We start from the raw sequence: 16,276 nt of genomic DNA on the forward strand, positions 1-16,276 counted from the left end.
CCCCCCCAGCTTTTTACAATTTAATGGGTTTTGAATGATACCTAAGAACTATTCAAATATATAATTTTCTGATGATTAATTTTGAATAATTTTTATATGTATGGTGTCATCTTGCATTTCTCATGAAAATATTTTATATCTTTGAATAATAGTATATTTAAGAATGCCCTTGGCTTTATAATTCTTATGTATTTTGAATATTATTTTCTATCAAATTGGTTTGATACAAGAAAGGTTTTTGTAATTTGTATCTTTCCTACTCATTGTATAGATTTTGTTCATGCAAAAGTTTTAAATTATATTAACAAAAATATCTAGCTTGTTATTATAATCTCCTCTGTTCTATTTATGAATTGACCCTCTATTCATGATTGTTGAAGGCATAACTTTCCATTTGCCATCATCCCCAAATAGGTATAAATTTGTCTCCTCTTTGTCAGTGCTCTTATTTTTCCAATTCCTTTTATTTGTCTTTTGGTACTATTTACTTTTCTTATTGCTTTAGCTAAGAGGAAACATTTAAGTAATGGACAGTGTGCTGGACTGAGAGTCAGGAAGGTAAGTTGAAATCCTGATTCTGACAGTAATATCTGTGTAACCTTGGGCAAATTATTTAACATTTATGTGTTTCAGGCAATTCCTTAGGACTATTGAATTAAGTCATGGACCAGTTATAATTTGCATTGGTGGAGGGAATTCTCACACAGGGACCCCCCATGTTAGAAAATACCAAATCCTTCACATATTCATGTAGTGACAGAGAAAGCATCTCTAGTAGGTAAAATATTAGAGGAGACTATTGGACATCCTTACTTCATACCTGATCTTATTGGGAAGGTTTCCAGCAAATATCCAATATAAAAGATATTAGCCTTTGACTTTAGATAAATAAGTACTTTTGATTATATAGAGGAAAGATCTTTTCATTCCAATGCTTTTTTTCCTTAAAAAAGCATTTTAAAAATCAATGATCACTGTACTTGCTCAAAACATTTTCCATTTATTGATATACTGATGTAGTTTTTGCAATTAATGATGCTATTTTTCCTAATGTTGAACCATTCTTGCATTTCTACTAAATTGAATTTGTTTATATGATTATATGTGTGTATACTTATACTGATTAAATATATACATATATAATTATACTCTATCCATATTTTAGTTACAATTTTATACCAATATTCATCAGTAATATTGATATATAGTTCTTTTTCCTACTTTTTTTCTTCCCTAATATAGATATCATAATCATATTTGTTTCAAAGAAGAGTTTTCAAAGAAGTATTTTCCCATATGTATGAGAACAGCTTATGTAGTTTAGGGACCATTTTTTCTTTCATGTTTTTTTCTGGGGAATTTAATAATTTTATTAGTAATGCCGGCATTAAAAAAAAAGGATAGTTATTTGGCCATCTCTCTTAAAGACCTTTTAAAATGTTTAATAGAATCCACAAGTACATACATCTCACCAAGAGATTTGGAGGAAGGGGCGTCCTCTTGGGGCTGAATTTATAGTTTGTTCAATTTCTCTTTCTGAGATTACTTATTTAGAGTCTTTATTTCTTGTTTTGTTAATTTGGGCATTTTACTTATAATGTAAGATGTTCTTTTCATTTAAGTTTTCAGTTTTCTTTCACTTACACTTAAATATAGTAGTTTTTGATAATATTCTTTTTTTCTCCTACATTTACTGCGAATCCTTGTTCTCATTTTCAAAAAAATTTGCTAATTTTGTTTTTGTCTTGCCTCTGCCTCTTTTGTCAGCTTATTTGAAAGTTATTCAATTTTCTTAGTCCCTTTAAAACACTTTTTATTATTTCAGTAACCTTTTTTGTTTTTAATTTTATTTATCTTTCTTTTTTTGGAATGATTACATTGTTAGTTTTCCATTTAAAAAATTTCATATTTCATTCATTAACTCTCTTTCCTTTTTGTCAAGGTATGATCATGGAGGCAAATTTTCTTTCAAGGGTTATTTTTCTTTCATCCCATAAAATTTAGTATGAAGATCATTATTACAGAAGGTCACTAATAAGATAGAAAGCATCCAGCTAAGGCAACCAGAATGTCCAACTAATCAATAAACCAATCAATAAACATTTATTAAGTACCTACTATGTGCTTGGCCCCATATGGGCTAAGTGTTGGAAACACAAAAAGAGGCAAAAGACAGTCTTACGGTCCCTTGAGGACCTTACACTCCAATGGGGAAGACAACATGCAAATAGTGATATATGAGGATCAGTTGCAGCATCTGGAGATGTTTAGCATGAAGCAGAGAAGATTTGAGGGTGGAGCCAGGACAGAGTATAATTTTCAAGTATTTGTAGTTTTGTCATGTGCAAGACTTGTTCTGCTAGGCCTTAGAGGGCAGAACTGGAAGTACGAGAAAGAAGTAGCAGAGATCAAGTGGTAGATTTCTAAGTTTTGTTTTGCTAGGAGCAAATTTCTTTTACTAACCTTGCTCTATCCTAACCATCGACCTACTCCTGTCCCTCAAGTCCATCCCTGATCACTGGCCATTTCCTTTTTAAAAAATTCAGCCCTAGATACTAGTGACTTATCTTGATTGAAACAAGATAATTCTGGTTTTTACCCATAAGCTGCATGTACCCACATACATACATGTAAACACCCTGGCTTCTGTTCTATACCATGTGTGCAAATGAAATGCTTAGTTTTACATAGATGGAGGGTGAAGTGGTCTGGGCTATAAAATTTAGCTTTCTCACCAGTCTAAAGTATTATTTGGATTTAAAAGTATATGTCTTCATGACACTAAAATATGATTATTCTCCATCTTGAGAGAAAATCTAGCAGAATGGGAAGATGGCTAGGCTTGGAACCAGGAAATCTATCTTTGAATACAACCACTATCTTAATAACAACAACAATGATGATAACAACAATGTCTATCTATCTAGGGTATATAGGATGTTCAGGAGGATTAGTACCTCTGGTATGACAGCTTGCTGACCTTTTTTGGGGCTGCTCATCTACCTTTGGTGTTCTCCTGATTCATGTGTCTCTCACCTGTGGTTCCATGAAGCTATGGCATGTACAGTGGTCACTCCAGAAAACCTTCTCACCAGATGGCTAAACCAGGTTCAGGCTATGTTGAAGGAATGTGGGAATGTTATAAGAATGTAAATTTTTAAGATCCTCCCTGCCCCTAGGTTAAGTGCACCTAGAGGCTGTGGTGGGAGGCTTGTTTTTCAGGAATGCCCACACCTTGGTGCTTTGTGATTGGGCAGTGGGTCAAGAGGGTTGTTACATTCTCTGACCCAGGAGAAGGCTATATAATCCCTGATGTGAGACTTTGTTTTGGGGCTCACTTTGAGAAGTGTGTGATTTGACTAGATGAGACTCTGAGCAGCTATTGAGAGCCCCCTGGCTTTGAAAGCCCAGATGTTGATGCTTCCCTCTCTGGTAACTGTGATTAGGTATGTATGTATGTAATGGTTGGACAGTTTGGAAGCCTGTCTGCAGAAATGTTTCTCTGTCTTGTAACTTCTGCTTGTAACCTCTGTATACTCTTAAGTTCAGGGTGCTGACCTTTTCCCCCTGAACTAGGTAAACTATATATGTTTGATTGATTAAAGCAAGACTGTTAACCCATTTTGAGTTGCTTTCCTTTAGAAAAGCATAGCTAAGATCCTGTGTTGGCAGCCACCCTGGGTATGCTGGAGTGCTTGCAGCAACAGGACCTCAAACCTTTCATAAATTAAAGAGATGTTTACTCCAAGCATGTGAAGACTTCCCAGTGAAATAGGTAGATGAGAACAATTTGTTCCAACAGCCATGAAGACGGCTGAAGCAGGTGCTGTGGTGAGGTTTAGAGTTTGGTCAGGCATCAAAGATGCCAAGGTCATCTACTGCATCCTGGGGCATCACCAGTTATCTTGACTTATGTCCTGTCATTGGACTTCAGTGACTTAGGGAGAGTGAGGCTGATGACTTTGTGCAACTCTGCCTCACTTTAGTCCAATTCACACACAAGTCATCACCCTTGATGTCATTGGTTCTCTTTGAAAAAAAAAAAGGTGCAGCTATGTGGTACAGTAGATAGACCACTGATTCTGGAATCAGGAGGACCTAAGTTTAAACACGGTCTCAGATACTTATTAGCTGTGGGGTTGTGGGCCAAAAGTCACTTAACCCCAGTTGCCTCAAGAAAAAAAAAAAAAAAAAAAAAAAAAAAAAACTAATAAATTTTTCTTGTTCCTATGGCAGCAAAGAATGGATTAAAAAAAAAAAACAACCTCCTGTAAGGCAGTGGGAATTCTGTCATGTCTTAAGAACACCAACAGCCTCTAGACTAGCTTTTTATCTATAGGGCATAAAATGGTCTTCTTATGGAATAGAAACCATTCCAGCTTATATAAAATGGATGCCATTTCTACTACAAGCTGCCTCACAGGGTTGCTGTAAGGAAAGCTCCTTGCAAAAATTTCAAGCATTATATAAACGTGAATTTTCATTGTTCCCTTCTGAATAGACTAGAGATAGAGCTTCAGAGAGTCACAATCTAAACTACCCTGTGAGGTCCTTACTCCATTGCCCCCATCATGATCTGTTGAATCACTTCCATCTTATGTTTTTTATGCCCTTTATTTGTCATATGGAAGGTCACCAGTTTACTAGCAAAACTTTGAGAAAAGCAAGAGGAAGGAAAGAAATAATGCTATACCAGCAACACAATAGGAACAAGTAGGCAGGTTTAGCAGGCGAGGAAAGAAGGAGGACAGGAAAGTAAGATGTCATTTCCCAGACTTATTTCAAGACATTAGTAGTATATAATTTAATTGTTGTGGGTACTTTCTACTCCATTGCAGATTTTGACCTCTGTTGTAGGCAGTCTTCAATCAGAAGATTATAGATTCAGAAATGGAAGGTACTTTTAAAGGTCTTTTTATCCAATCCTTTCATTTTACAGTGGAGAAGACAAGCTCAGAGAGGTTAAATAACTTACTCAAGGTCACATAGGTCAGGGGTTCTTAACCATTTTTATGTATTAGACTTCTTTGGCAGTTTTGTGGAAACAATGGACCCTTTCTCTGAATGATGTTTTTAAATTCATAAAATAGACAGGATTACAAATTATATAGAAATATAATTACTGACATAAAACAAAATAACAATAAGAAGAATTTCATAGACCTGGAGTTAAGAAACTTTGAGATTGCTAGTAAAAAAAAAATGGAGTCAGAACTTGAACTCAGGTCTTTTGACTCCAAATCCTAAACTCCTGTATTTCTGCTGTTCTACCCCAATTTTTTCAGCATTTGTTAAATGAACACTCTGTGCCAGGCACAGTGTTGAGTTTCTGCAATTGAAAAATTAATCATTCTATGGCCAGACCTATGACAAAACTCCGTAAACTTATACTAGTACTCAGAAAACAGGCTCACATTATCATAATAGGTTCATAATCAGATCTTTTCTATCTTTGGCGGGGCCTGCTACAACCCATTGGTGTAAATCTTTAATAATAATCTGGTATTGGTCAGTTAGGTCATGCAGTGGATAGAATGCCAACCTGGAGTCAGGAAGACTCATCTTCCCAAATTCAAACCTGGCCTCAGGCTCTTATTAGCTGTGTGACCCTGAGCAAGTCACTTAATCCTATTTGCTTCAGTTTTCTCATTTATAAAATAAGTTAGAGAAGGAAAAAAAAAACCATTCTAGTATCTCTGCCAAAAAAACCCAAAAAATGGGGTCACAAAGAGTCAGACACAACTGAAAAATGACTGAACAACAACAAAACCCAAAACCATTTCCATGTCACCATAAGGAATTGGATTCTGGTAACCTTTAACCATTCCCAACAGCTAGCATTTATCAACTGATTAATATGGATCTTGTCCAAGGTACTTTGCTAGATGCTCTGAAATATAAGGCAGCCCCTGTCATAAGGACTTTGAACCATATACAGACTAAAACAAAATAAGGATGCTGTATTATGATATAGTATTTAAGTGTTAATAGATTTATATACACAATAAATATAGGGGCAAATGACTTCCTGATACTGTGATGGAGGACATGAGATTTGAACTTTATGGAGGGAGTAGGATTTCAATAGATGAAGAAGGAAAGAGAAGGGCATACCACATAGGGAGATGTGTATATGTGTGGGAAGGACTGTCGGTAGACCAGTTTGACTGGTATGGAAGGTTTATATAGGAAAAGTAGGAAGAAACATAAAGCAATGGGTTGGGTTGACTAGAGGTAGAAAAAGATAGAAGAATGATGGAGCATTTCATATCACCATTCCCTACCCAAAATGCCTGTCTAAAGGGGGATCAATAATAAAGCAAACCATGGGACAGCAAAGTGGGCTATAAGATTTGCTGCTGTATGGATTGTTGTATACTTACTCTAGCTTAGAGGGATCTATATGGATATGTCTAACAAGAATAAATCCCAGCAACGTCATCATGTCACCACCACGGTCGTCATCATCATCACTAACAGTTACAGAGGCATCTAGGTGGTGCAGTGAGTAGAGCTGGAGTCAAGAAGATCCAAGGTCAAATTTAACCTCAGACAGTTACTAACTGTTTAGGCAGCTGCCATCAGCTTTAGTTCCCTCATCCATAAAATGAGGATTGTAATAATAACACCTACCTCCCAAGGTTGTTGTGGTGATAACATGAGATAATATTTGTAAAGTGCTTTGCAAACATTAAAGTGCTATGAAATGCTAACTATTATGATTGTTATTAATTCTAGCTAGGGCTTTAAGGTTTGCTGAGCGTATTGTATATAGTATATTGCATAACATATGGTATCTCAGTTTGTCTTACTGACAGTATCTCTGACCTTGGTTAAACTGAGAATGAGTCAGCAAGAAGGCTATCTCTGTCATATAACAACTGAAATAGATCACCGCAGTGCAGAAGGCAGGACTCCTGAGGCCTATTTAGTTATATCAACATTAAATGGGAGTCTATCTCGGAACAGCATACCAAGAGGCAAGGGCTTAAAGTGAATGGAAAAAAAATATTGAATCATAATCAAATGAAAATGTTATGTTCCTTGAGCCAGTGACTATTCTTGGACTGGACTTTCTTTAGCACCTAAATTTAACCATCTGGCATTTTATTTTAGATACAATACTTTTCAAGCTTTTGAAATAAAGATTTGCCTTTTCAATTTAAAAAAAATGGAAAATCTTAATTTCACCGTAAATATGGAACACACTGTCCTTGGCTTTAGGTGCACTGAATTCCATGTGATGGAAATTGAGAGGTGACATCACCAAGTACAGGTTTTCACAACTACCAGTGGAGACAGAAAAAGCCTATGGAAAAAGAATATGGCTTTAGAAGAGTGGTAATGGACATAATAGTTCTCTACTTAGTTCACAGAGGGGTAAAAGAGTTAGCAGAAAGCTTAAACCAGACATAGAAAGGTTCCTTGAATTGTTTCTTATTTTGGGCTAAAAATCTACTGTGCTATTCAATTAATGTTTTGAATTTGTAATAAATAGTATGAATAAAATAGTGGGGGAATAAATCCCAGGATAACTCATTTGCAAAACAGATGTGAGCTAGGCTTTTAACAGCATCGTCAGAATAACTAAAGACATTTGAGGATATGTAAATCTGATATATTTTCAAGTCAGTTTGAGGTTTCTCAAGAGAGACATAACTGTTATGTTTTCAAAAATTTTAGGAAACATCATAGGATTATACAAGTCTCTTGTATAATGTAAGTTAGGTCTTACTATAACTTACAGGGGACTCTCCTTATTCTTCCACCATTGTGTTAGGGGAGGAAACATAATGAACAGAGCACTTCCCTCAGAATCAAGACCTGGCCTTGGATCCCAGCTCTCGGTCACCATTATGACTTCGGATAAGTGGTGTCTCCATTCTAAGATGAATTGATATTACTATATGCCAGCTTTAAGATTGCTACCAGCTCTAAGGTTCTTTCTCATTTGAAATCTATGATCATGGTTGTTGTCCTTCATTCTCAAAAAGCACCACATCACTATGTTGGAGTCAAGGTTGATTGTTGTCCTTCATTCTCGAAGAGGACCAAAATGACATCTGTATGTTAGAGTCAAGTTACAGCATGTCCAGCTGTGGTTGGTCAGAGCAATATGAGCTTGGAATGCTCTCTCACAGGTCAGGCACAAATAGGTCACATAATCATTTGGGGTAGATTCCCTGAATTTGTGCATCTTAATGCTGCTTTTGAGCTATTTTAATTCTGTTTTACTCACAGAGCATAACGCCTTCTTTGATGAGGGCATGCCATGTTAGGGCATCCTTTGCTAATGTCTTTCATGTCATGTAATCAATTGCAGAGTTCTTCAGAGAGACCTTGAGAGTGTCCTTATATTGCTTTTTCTGACCTCTGTGTGACTGCTTGCCTCATATGAGTTTTCTACTGTAAAAGACTGTTTTGGCATTCAAACATACTTTTGTCATTCAAACAATGTGGCCAACCCACTGGAATTGCACTGTCTGCTATAGAGTTTGAATGCTTTGAAGTTTAGCTCAAGAAAGGACCTCAGTGTCTGGTACCTTTATCTTGCCAGGTGATCTTCAGAATCTTCCTACAACAATTCAAATGGAAGCAATCCAGTATCTTTGCTTGGCATTGGTATACTCTCTACGTTTCTCAGGCATACAACAATGAAGTCAGCACAGTGGCTCTGTAGACCTTTAGTTTGGTAGTCATTCTCATACCTCTTATCCCACACTTTCCTTCAGGGCCTCTCAAATACTGAGCTAGTTCTGGCAGTGCATGTGTAAACCTCACCATCTGTGTGTACAACCTTGGAAAGTGTACTGTCAAGAAAAGTGAACTTATCCATAACATTCAATATTTCTCCATTTGTTGTAACTGATGGTTGCACATATGGATGGTGTGGTGCTGGCTGGTGGAGGTACCTGTGTTTTCTTAGTATTAATTGTTAGGCCGAATTAGCACAAGTAGTAGAGAACCCATCCATACTTTTCTGCATTTTGGCCTCAGGAACTGTCTTGAGTGCATAATCAATACAATATTAGGTCATTCTTAGTAATATACTGACTAATATGTAGAACTGTAGCAAAGAGATTCTCATTGAATTAGTGTTTGTTGAATTAGATTTGGGCTTATATTTGCTTTTATATTTTTGTTTCTCTGATGGGTATTACAAAAGCAAATTTATTCTGACTACACAAATCTCAATCTTTCTTTTTTTTTTCATTCAAAATACAGCATTTACTAAGTGTGATTAAATAATCTCCAAGTACTACCCCACCCCAGGACATTACATTCATTCAATCAATTACAAAGTCCCTGTTCTAAATACTACTCCACCCCAAGGCTGTACCTTCATTTAGTCCATTACAAAGCCCCTCTTCTCAAATGGAGATTAGTTTCCAATCATAAGTGAAGTACATTCATTTGTTCAATCATAGAACACAAAAAGGTCAAAAGTTTCCCACCCCTGGATCACTATTGAATCTACCCCAGAGTTACAACAAGTTTAGGCACTGCACTTAATACTCAAATGGAGGTCTTTTCTTCTTCTTGACACCAGGCAAGTTCTCAGCAATCTTTGTTCCTGGGGAGACAAAGCTTAGCAAGGCCACAAGACACATTGCCAGTCTCTTTATTAATTCATCCTCTGTCTGCAGAACAGTCCCAGGATCCCTGAAAACATTAGCAAAACCCTCTCCCAGCATTTCTGTAAACATACAACAAGAAAATCCTTCTTCAGGGCTTCGGAACCAACAGAAAGGTTCCCAGACTCCTGCAACAACAGCACTGTCCTTCACCAGTGGACAGTATTCACTCTCTGCAGAACAGTCTCAGTAGCTCTTAACCAACAGCCAGGTTCCAGGACTTCTTCAACAACAGCACTGTCTTTCACCAGTGGACAAATCTGGCAAAACAACATCAAAACGGACAGACAAAGTACCAACAAAACAGCCATGTCTCCTCAGTCCTTGGCAGCTCCGGGGGCAGGTCTCAAAAGTCCAGGGCAATTCAAAGTGGCCCTCAGCAATCCTCTCAGTCTCTCTCTGCCTCCACGAGGGTGCTGCTTCCAAAAAGTTCTTCTGCCTCTCCAATCTTTCTTCATTTTATCTAATGGTTGGAAATGTTTCACCGGGAAGAATAGATTACTTTTCCAAACAACACTAAGGGGGCTTTTTAAAATCTGTAATTCTTAGTTTTCCTCACTGGGAACTATTGCAGCAGATGAGACCAAAAGGGTAAAAGGATAAAATAATTGTGTTACATTACAGTGATGTATTTTTGAAGTGTTTCTGTTCCTGAGTTTCTTAAGAATAGCAAAGAGAGACAGTCCTGTACAATTTTCCCATTCATCAAAGAGATGATAGCAAGGAGAAAAATTTATTGATATCACTGATATGGGGATTTAAAACATGTGTATGAATACTTGGCATGTTGGGAATGACAAGAAAAGAATTGGACTGGAAAAGGGAGAAACTAATTCTCTAATCCCTTACATTCTTAGAAGAAACTTGTGGAGTCCAGGATGTAGCTTACTAGGGATTTTTCACACTGGGTCCTCTTATCCCCAGTTGTCCTCAGCAGCCCTACCATGGATCCAACTGATTCTTGTACACTAAAAAGTCAACTTGTATTTCATTTCCATGTTATAGGTATATGGACAAACATTACAACTTTGTCTCTGTAGTCAACAACATGACTTCTCATAGTATCTTTGCTGCTTTGTGTGGTTAGTAAACCTGTCCAATATATAAATTCTGTTCAGGGTCCTCTATGCATTTACCACATTCCCTTCCTTTACCATCATAGTCTCAGCAGTGAACTGGTGGTTTGCCATGATTATAACCAAGTGTGAATCTCCAGGCAACTAGGTCAAGTTTATCAGTGTTAAAAAAGGAGTTTTCCATCTGAAGAAGCTAAAGAATCACTGGAAGGGATGTTGGGGATAGTAGTAGTGATGAGAAGACTGACATCTGCAGAAAAAGAAATAGTGTTTATCAGGCTTTTGGGGGACCCACATCCTCAGGGACAGACTGACCAACTTGGCCCTATATTTATAGTTGGCATCAAGTCAAATCTTTGGGAGAAATATGTTCACAGTTATTTCATATATTCTTTGATCATAAATACTTGTTTTTAATGGTGTAGAAGGTTCAATGGGTGAAGCAATAAATACAAAATGGCGAATCACATACAAAGACTTAGAACTAGAAGGTATCAACCAAGGGGTCAGAGACATTGAGTCATTTGTCTAAGGTAAGCATCAGAGAGGAGGTTTGAACTCCAGTCATCTGACTGTTTCCCTTGTGACACATTAATTCCGGTTGCACCTAACTGTAAAAAGAATTATCTTTCCAAGTTTATATGAGATCACTAGGTAATATTAGGCATGATAGAAGTGCCATATGTGTCTGATACCTTAGTGGTTCCATGATCTCATGAGAGTGTGCTATCTACAATGGGACAGATTATAATGCAGGTATGCCTTATCAGCCTGTACAAGTCTTGTCTGTAGCCTTCCATAAATCCTGCACAGAGGATTTGCCTAATGTGCTGATGGCCTTGCTTTGGGCCGTTTATTATTCTGTGGATAATAGAGCAACAGAAGGGCTGTACATCTGTTATCCTTCATTCTTGCTACATGATCAGCCACTTCTCTTTTCTAATTTTAATGTCTTTGATGTGTTTTCAGTAACATTTTTTTCATATGAATCATTACTGCTTATATGTTACACTTTTACAAATACTCTTTATCCTTTCATTGTCTTTTAGATCACCTATAATTTTGATTCTTCTGACATCGTGGTGTTCCATGACTAACATCATAATGAAAATGTAATATTTAAGAAAAGAGGAGATTTGGCAGGAAGGAGCATCCTGGAATTATTTACAAATCTGCATTTCCCCAAATATAATTTTTCTTGCTCTCCTTTTATTCAGTTCTGAACTTGGCTTGTATATCTGCATGTCTCTCCAAGATTTGTAATTTATCTATATTATCATATCTATTTTTTGTTCAGTCATTCAGTTGTGTCCAATACTCTATGATCAAGTGTACCGTGGCAGGCCAGTATTTTTTCATGGGGTTTTCTTGGCAAAGATACTGGAGTGATTTACCATTTCCTTCTTCAGTGAATGAAGGCAAACAGAGGTTAAGTGACTCACCCGGGGTTACACAGCTAGTAAGTGTCTGAGACTGGATTTGAACTCAGGTCTTCCTCATTCCAGGCCTAGTGCTCTATCCACTGAACCACTTAGCTGTCTCCATCTATATCTATATCCATGTCTATATCTTTATATCTATCAATTTACTCAGAAGGTCATAGGAGAGACAGTGATACACTGTATGTCAGAGAGACCTGAGGTTTTTAACAATTATCAGCTGTGTGACCCAAGACAAATTGTTTAATTTTATCAGAGCCTCAATTTCCTCACTTGTAATTTGGGAATAGTACTAGGACCTACCAGAAGAATTGTCATGAGGATCAAATGAGATAATACATGTAAACTTCTTTAAAATTAAAGCTTTTAGGAAAAGATAAATATAAGCTATCTTCTTCATCATTCTCATATATACTTGTACTAATTCACAGAGTTGTAGAACTGAAAGGAATTTCTAGGATCCTTTGGTCCAATACATACCTAAATTAAAATCGCATATACCAAAAAAGTGATTATTCAATATTTGCTTGAAGAATGAGAAAGAACCCACTTCCTCCTAAGGCAACCTATTCGACTTTGAGATAGTTCTCCTTGGTAGGAAGTTTTCATTATATCAAGCCTAAATTTGTTTTTATGCAACTTCTGTGCCCTGGGCAAAAGGGGGGGAGAGGAGTGCCAATATCAAAAGTCTAATCTGTCTTCTAAATGATGGTCCTTCATGTGATTAAAAAGAGATAGGATATCTCTTTCTCCAGACAAAACATTTCTGTTTCTTTTAACTTATCCTCATATGCCATGAATTTGAAGACCTTTCCCTTTCTGGTGCTCTTCTATGGATGCTCTCCTGATTATCAATATATTTCCTAGAGTGTGACACCTACAACTCAACACAATACTCTAGATGTGGTCATCTATGCATAGTATTGGACACAGAACCTTGGGAAATTCCACTGGAGATCTCCTTATAAGTTTTTAAAAATTGTATTTATTTTTAATTTATGAAATAGAACTTCCAAGTTAACATGGATCTATACACAACTCTTAGAATCCAACTTTTAAACCAGTCAGTTCTACATCCATCCATTGTCTGTTGTACTAGTGTCTAACCCACATGTCTTTAAATTTTCCACAAGAATAACATGAGAACCTTTGTTACAGTGTTTGTTATGGATCACTTATTCTACCCTATATTATAATCAGGGCAATATTCATTCTTTATGATTTTTCCTGTGTAGATTACTAGTTCAATCCCTTTTGAGGAGTCATGGTTCTCAATGAGGAGGTCTTGTAATGGTCTAGGGCTAGATATGATCATTATAAATTATATGGCATCAACAAAAAGAAGCATCAAAAGTAGAACACAATATATTGGAGAATTCCAATTCCTTTTTGTAAAATGTTGCAACCTACTCACACCCATCATTACTCTGGTGATCTTCATTTTCATTTCTTCAGAGAACATAGTGTTCCATGGTGGTCAGCTATACAGTAGCACCAGACAAATACTGACATTAAAAAACAAAACAAAACAAAACAAAAACTTGGTCTTCATTTCAAGGAGAAGCTTGGAATTATTTTTTTTGGCTTTTTGGAGGGGAGAAGGCAGGGCAGTTGGGGTTAAGTGACTTGCCCAAGGTCACATGGCTAGTAAGTGTTAAGTATCTGAGACCAGATTTGATCTCAATTTACTGCCCCACCTAGCCTTCCCAAAGCTTGGAGTTGTTAGGAACAAACAAACAAAAAACCAGAAACAAAATCTTTACAACTTCTCAAAAGCAATCTGATCAGCCCTCTTTAGCAAACCAACCCACACATTGACTTGACATTCCAGGCCTAGTTGAAGGAGGGAGCTACTCTTTCTTATTTATTTTTTGAGGCCAAGTTCAGTAGTTGTAATTATGTGGTGATCAGTTTCATTTTATTGTTCATTCTGTTTACACTGTTGTAGTCATCATTTCTTTGTTCTAGTTACTTCTTTTTGTATCAGTTCATACTTGGTCCTCTCAGCTTTCTCTGATCCCTCATATTCATAATTTCTTATGAATACAGTTTTATATATATATATATATAAACAGACATATATATGTGTATATATATACTACTTGCAGAATTGTTGATTGATACTAAAATGATAAAACTTAATCAGTACATACTTTAAAGTTTCAAGCATGTTTTGTTTTTGTTTCGTGGTGGTAGTTTGTGGATCTGACCAATCAATACAGTTATTTCTATTCAATAGTGGGGAGCAGTTTTATTTATTATTTCCTTCAGTATGGGAGCTCATAATTTTCTACTTACCTTCTTTGTAAAATTTTACAAATGAGTTTGTATTCTAAACCAGTGATACTCTTAGTGACCATACACTCAGCTTAGCAAATAAGCTAAACGTTTGCTTAGACAGTATGTTTTCTAGGCTGTTTTTATCTCTTCATTATGGAAATTGATTTGTATCAATTAAATTTCCACATTAAATTGTTATCATCTGGGTTGATATCTTGTCCTCCATCCAGTTTATATTTTTAGCATAAATAACTTGTTTAAATAGATCAGGTCAGATTGGTTCTAATTGTCCATTGTATAATTTTCTTATTTTTTCCTAGCTTTATATTAATTTTCATAATTGCTTTAACAAATCAGTGGTCTGCTTATACACAGGCAGCTGATTCAGAAATGACTCCCACACCAATAATGAGACATTTTTGTGTCTATTAAAAATTTAATCAATTTATGCATATGTGTGTGTGCATATGATGCTTTTTTCAGGGGTCATTATGGTTAGCAACTTCTGGTTATTTAGAAGCATCTAAGTGGCTCAGTGAATTGAGTACTGTTTCTGGAGTCAGGAAGACTAGACTTCAAATCCAGCCTCAGACCTAGCTGTGTGAGTCTGGGCAGGTCATTTAACCATTGTTTGCCCTACTTTCCTGTTCTGTAAAATGGGGAGATGCTTTAATATATAATCAAGAGCCTTTTTCATAGTCTACAACTGTGTGGACTCTCATTGCTCATACCTGAACCAAATTTTCCAATGGACTATTGCTGTCCTCACCTTTGTACTTTGCATTGAAGTCACCATTTATCAAAGTAAAGGTTGTCAATTTGGAGGGTCTTAGAAAGTTTTTCATAGAATTCCTCTTTTCCTTGTCTGCTATAATAAATGTTGGCACATAGGCTTCAATTACTTTTCTTTGCCTTTTTTTTTTTTTTTTTGCTTTTTTGGAGGAGGGAGGTAGGGCATTTGGGGTTAAGTGACTTGCCCAAGGTCACATGGCTAGTTTTTTGTGTTAAGTGTCTGATGCTGGATTTGAACTCAGGTCCTCCTGACTCCAGGGCCAGTGCTCTCTTCACTGCACCACCTAGCCACCCTTGTCTACCATTTTTCAAATACTTATAATGAGCATGGAAGTACAAGATAACCAAATGTCCAATGAAATTATGCTTCTTGATATCTTTAAATTCATTATAAAAGCAATTCTGCCAACTCCTTATATCTCTAAGGATAATAATAATAATAAATATTTATATAGAATTTTGAGATCTGGAAAGCACTTTACAAATACTTGGTGTGAGGTTTCTGTATTTGATTTTTCTTATTTTATCCTGACCACAGCTCCAGCAGGGAGGTGTTGTTCTTATTCTCATCTTATGCATGAGAAAAACTGAGGCAGAAAGAGGTTAGGTGACTTGCCTAGAGTCACAAAACTAATAAGTGACCGAAGGAAGATTTCACTTCAGACTGACTTCAGTGTTCTAATCATTTAGCTGAAGAACATCTAAGGATAACTTCCATTTAGTTGCATGTTCTTTTTTTTCTCATTTTATTTATAGTGATAATATTAATATTGATATATGTCCCCTTGTTGAGCATCAGATGAGGATTTTTTAATTTAGTGAATTTTAACAATATTAAAATATGAGTCACATGTGAGTCATTGCCTCCTTTTGTGTCATAGTCACTGAAGTAGGCAGCCTAGGCACACAGTAACCACTTCAGGAATGCTTGCTCTATCTATGCATCTATGTATCTATGTATTTGTCTATGCATCCATGTATCTATGGATGTATTTATCTATCTATCTATCTATCTATCTATCTATCTATCTATCTATCTATCTATCTATCTATC

General features: G+C 36.3%; 1 long non-coding RNA gene across 4 annotated transcripts in view; it reads right to left on the reverse strand.

Moving 5' to 3' along the window:
- Window positions 1–9,197: 9,197 nt before the first annotated feature.
- Window positions 9,198–16,276, reverse strand: part of LOC138176146 (uncharacterized) — a 15,259-nt gene continuing 8,180 nt past the window's right edge. The window contains exons 3-5 of one of the 4 annotated variants that reach the window (XR_011172171.1): window positions 13,565–13,655; window positions 10,790–10,961; window positions 9,198–10,098 (exon numbers count right to left, since the gene is read on the reverse strand). This is a non-coding gene — a long non-coding RNA (uncharacterized lncRNA). The remainder of the gene's footprint in view (window positions 10,099–10,789; window positions 10,962–13,564; window positions 13,656–16,276) is intronic. The other 3 variants (XR_011172172.1, XR_011172170.1, XR_011172173.1) reach the window with 3 other exon arrangements.

The sequence above is a fragment of the Petaurus breviceps genome, unplaced genomic scaffold, assembly GCF_028583685.1.
Source record: "Petaurus breviceps papuanus isolate PSGF00001 unplaced genomic scaffold, PetGlider_PUasm1.0 81, whole genome shotgun sequence".
Lineage (NCBI taxonomy): Eukaryota > Metazoa > Chordata > Mammalia > Diprotodontia > Petauridae > Petaurus > Petaurus breviceps.